Source organism: Lolium rigidum, chromosome 2, assembly GCF_022539505.1.
Source record: "Lolium rigidum isolate FL_2022 chromosome 2, APGP_CSIRO_Lrig_0.1, whole genome shotgun sequence".
In the NCBI taxonomy this organism is placed as follows: domain Eukaryota; kingdom Viridiplantae; phylum Streptophyta; class Magnoliopsida; order Poales; family Poaceae; genus Lolium; species Lolium rigidum.
In genome coordinates this window covers 46,915,470-46,920,710 of record NC_061509.1, presented here as the reverse complement: position 1 = coordinate 46,920,710, position 5,241 = coordinate 46,915,470, and positions in this window count along the sequence as shown.

Genomic DNA, 5,241 nt, shown 5'->3' with positions numbered 1-5,241 from the left:
TTCAGTTTGGACAATTAATCCTCAATCTCTTATGAGAATATTAACTGTTGTTGAACGCTTATGCATTAAAGAGGAGTCCATTATCTGTTGTCTATGTTGTCCCGGTATGGATGTCTAAGCTGAGAATAATCAAAAGCGAGAAATCCAATGCGAGCTTTCTCCTTAGACCTTTGTACAGGCGGCATAGAGGTACCCCTTTGTGACACTTGGTTGAAACATATGCTATGCAATGATAATCCGTGTTAATCCAAGCTAATTAGGACAAGGTGTGAGCACTATTAGTATACTATGCATGAGGCTTGCAACTTATAAGATGTCTTATACATAACACATATGCTTTATTACTACCGTTGACAAAATTGTTTCTTGTTTTCAAAATGAAAAGCTCTAGCACAAATATAGTAATCAATGCTTCCCTCTCGCGAAGGGCCTATCTTCTACTTTATTGTTGAGTCAGTTTGCCTATTCTTTCTATCCCGAAGCAAACACTTGTGTCAAGCTGTGTGCATTGATTCTTACATGTTTACTTATTGCACTTGTTATATTACTTTGTGTTGACAATTATCCATGAGATAAATATGTTGAAGTTGAAAGCAACCGCTGAAACTTTATCTTCCTTTATGTTGCTTCAATGTTTTTACTTTGAATCTATTGCTTTATGAGTAACTCTTATGCAAGTCTTATTGATGCTTCTCTTGAAAGTATTATTCATGAAAAGTCTTTGCTATATGATTCATTAGTTTACTCATTATCTTCATCATTGCTTCGAATCGCTGCATTCATCTCATATGCTTACAATAGTATGATCAAGATTATGATAGCATGTCACTTCAGAAATTATCTTTGTTATCGTTTACCTACTCGAGGGCGAGTAGGAACTAAGCTTGGGGATGCTTGATAGGTCCCAAACGTATCTAGAATTTCTTATGTTCCATGCTACTTTTATGATGATACTCACATGTTTTATACACATTATATGTCGTTATTATGCATTTTCCGGCACTAACCTATTGACGAGATGCCGAAGAGCCGATTGCTTGTTTTCTGCTGTTTTTGGTTTCGAAATCCTAGTAAGGAAATATTCTCGGAATTGGACGAAATCAACGCCCGAGGGCCTATTTTTCCACGAAGCTTCCGGAAGACCGGAGGACTTACGAAGTGGGGCCACGAGGTGTCCGGACACCAGGGCGGCGTGGCTCGGGCCTTGGCCGCGCCGGCTGTCGTGTGGGGCCCTCGTGTGGCCCCCGACCTGCCCTTCCGCCTACATATAGTCTTCGTCGCGAAACCCCCGATCCGAGAGCCACGATACGGAAAACCTTCCGGAGACGCCGCCACCGCCAATCCCATCTCGGGGGATTCGGGAGATCGCCTCCGGCACCCTGCCGGAGAGGGGAATCATCTCCCGGAGGTCTCTTCATCGCCATGATCGCCTCCGGATCGATGTGTGAGTAGTTCACCCCTGGACTATGGGTCCATAGCAGTAGCTAGATGGTCGTCTTCTCCTCATTGTGCTATCATGTTAGATCTTGTGAGCTGCCTATCATGATCAAGATCATCTATTTGTAATCCTACATGTTGTGTTTGTTGGGATCCGATGAATATTGAATACTATGTCAAGTTGATTATCAATCTATCATATATGTTATTTATGTTCTTGCATGCTCTCCGTTGCTAGTAGAGGCTCCGGCCAAGTTGATACTTGTGACTCCAAGAGGGAGTATTTATGCTCGATAGTGGGTTCATGCCTCCATTAAATTTGGGACAAGTGATGTGAAAGTTCTAAGGTTGTGGATGTCGTTGTTGCCACTAGGGATAAAACATCGATGCTTTGTCTAAGGATATTTGTGTTGATTACATTACGCACCATACTTAATGCAATTGTTTGTTGTTTACAACTTAATACTCGGAGGGGTTCGGATGATAACCCGAAGGTGGACTTTTAGGCATAGATGCATGCTCGGATAGCGGTCTATGTACTTTGTCGTAATGCCCCGATTAAATCTCATAGTACTCATCATGATATATGTATGTGCATTGTTATGCCTTCTTTATTTGTCAATTGCCCAACTATAATTTGTTCACCCAACATCCGCTATCTTATGGGAGAGACGCCGCTAGTGAACTGTGGACCCCGGTCCTATTCTTTACATCTGAAATACAATCTACTGCAATTGTTCTTTACTGTTCTTCGCAAACAATCATCATCTTCCAGACAATACATCTAATCCTTTGTTTACAGCAAGCCGGTGAGATTGACAACCTCGTTGTTGCGTTGGGGCAAAGTTCTGTGATTGTGTTGTGCAGGTTCCACGTTAGCGCCGGATCCCTGGTGTTGCGCCGCACTACACTCCTCCGCCATCAACCTTCAACGTGCTTCTTGGCTCCTCCTGGTTCGATAAACCTTGGTTTCTTTCTGAGGGAAAACTTGCTACTGTACGCATCACACCTTCCTCTTGGGGTTCCCAACGGACGTGTCGACTGCACGCATCACATCACTCTGGGGGCGGCAACAAAGCTTCTTGATGATATGATGATAAATTACTCTGAATGGCACACTGAAAGGGCTCCACAAGGTAAGAAGGTAAATTCTGTTGAAGAAACCTCCTCCTTGAGTGATAAGATTGATGCTATTATGTCTATGCTTGTAAATGGTAGATCTAATATTGATCCTAATAATGTTCCTTTAGCTTCAATTGTTGCCCAAGAAGAACATGTTGATGTGAACTTCATTAAAAGTAATAATTTCAACAACAATGCTTATAGGAATAATTCTGGTAACAACTATAGGCCATATCCTTCTGCTAATGGTAATGGTTATGGTAATTCTTATGGGAATTCTTACAATAATAATAGGAGTGTACCCCCTGGTCTTGAAGCCATGCTTAAAGAATTTATTAGTACACAAACTTCTTTTAACAAATCTGTTGAAGAAAAGCTTGATAAAATTGATATTCTTTCTTCTAAGGTTGATAGAGTTGCCTCTGATGTCGATCTTTTGAAATTAAAAGTTATGCCTAATGAAGATAAAGATATTAAGTCATTTGCTACAGCAAACGCCATCCAAGTTCAAATTAATGAGAATATTAGATTGTGGCTGAATTGCATGCTAGGTGGGAAAGAGAAGAAAACGAAAAACTAGCTAAAGAGAATAATGTAGCTAAAGTTTGGACTATTACCACCACTAGTAATATTAATGCTTCACATGTTGCTACACCTCCTACTATCAATGGTAAAATAATTGGTGTTATAAAGTTCTTACAAAAACTTGCTAAAAGTCCCAACGCTAGTGCTATAAATTTGACCTTTACAAAACATATTACAAATGCTCTCATAAAAGGTAGAGAGGAGAAACTAAAACTTGAAACTTCTATTCCTAGGAAGTTAGAAGATGGTTGGGAGCCCATCATTAAGATGAGGGTCAATGATTTTGATTGTAATGCTTTATGTGATCTTGGTGCAAGTATTTCGTTATGCCTAAGAAAATCTATGATATGCTTGACTTGCCACCATTGAAAAACTGTTATTTGGATGTTAATCTTGCTGATAATGCTATAAAGAAACCTTTGGGGAGGATTGATAATGTTCGCATTATGGTTAACAATAACCTTGTCCCCGTTGATTTTGTTGTCTTCGATATTGAATGCAATGCATCTTGTCCCATTATATTGGGAAGACCTTTTCCTTGAACTGTTGGTGCTACCATTGATATGAAGGAAGGTAATATTAAATATCAATTTCCTCTCAAGAAAGGTATGGAACACTTCCCTAGAAAGAGAATGAAGTTACCTTATGATTCTATTATTAGAACAAATTATGATGTTGATGCTTCGTCTCTTGATAATACTTGATTCACACTTTCGCGCCTAGGCGAAAGGCGTTAAAGAAAAGCGCTTATGGGAGACAACCCATTATTTTACTTCTGCACTTTTGTTTTATATTTGAGTCTTGGAAGTTGTTACTACTGTAGCAACCTCTCCTTATCTTTATTTTATTGCATTGTTGTGCCAAGTAAAGTCTTTGATAGTAAAGTCAATACTAGATTTGGATTACGAAGCGTGAAACAGATTTCTTGCTGTCACGAAATTGAGCAGCCCCTTCGTAGAAAATTTAGAAAAATCTGCCAATTTACGTGCGTGATCGTCGGATATGTAAGCAACTTTCATTCAATTTGAGAATTTTCATCCGAGCAAGTTAAGTGCCCCTGAAAAATTCATCTTTACGGATCGTTCTGTTTTGACAGATTCTGCCTTTTATTTCGCATTGCCTGTTTTGCTATGTTTGATGGATTTATTTATTCCATTAACTTTCAGTAGCTTTGTGCAATGTCCAGAAGTGTCAAGAATGATTGTTTATTTTGAGTTTGGTGTGGAGGAAGTTTTCAAGGGTCAAAAGAGGAGGATGATACAATATGATCAAGAAGAGTGAAAAGTCTAAGCTTGGGGATGCCCCCGTGGTTCATCCCTGCATATTTTAAGAAGACTCAAGCATCTAAGCTTGGGGATGCCCAATGCATCCCTTCTTCATCGACAACTTATCAGGTCACCTCTAGTGAAACTATATTTTTATTCCGTCACATCTTATGTGCTTTACTTGGAGCGTCTGTTTGTTTTTGTTTGTTTTTGTTTTTGTTTGAATAAAATCGGATCCTAGCATTCCTTGTGTGGGAGAGAGACATGCTCCGCTGTTGCATATGAACACATATGTTCTTAGCTTTATTCTTAATGTTCATGGCGAAGGTTGGAACTGCTTCGTTCATTGTTATATGGTTGGAAACAGAAAATGCTGCATGTGGTAACTGGTATAATGTCTTGAATAATTTGATACTTGGCAATTGTTGTGCTCATATAGATCATGTTTAAGCTCTTGCTTCATGTACTTTTCACCTAGTAATGAAAAACTACATAGAGCTTGTTAAAATTTGGTTTGCATGATTAGTTTCTCTAGAGTCTAGATATTTTCTGGTTAAGGTGTTTGAACAACAAGGAGACGATGTAAAGTCTTATAATGCTTGCAATATGTTCATATGTAAGCTTTGCTGCACCGTTTTATACTTGAGTTTGCTTCAAACAACCTTGCTAGCCTAGCCTTGTATTGAGAGGAATTCTTCTCGTGCATCCAAATCCTTGAGCCAAAAACTATGCCATTTGTGTCCACCATACCTACCTACTACATGGTATTTCTCTGCCATTCCAAAGTAAATTACTTGAGTGCTACCTTTAAAAATTCTATCCTTTGCCTTTG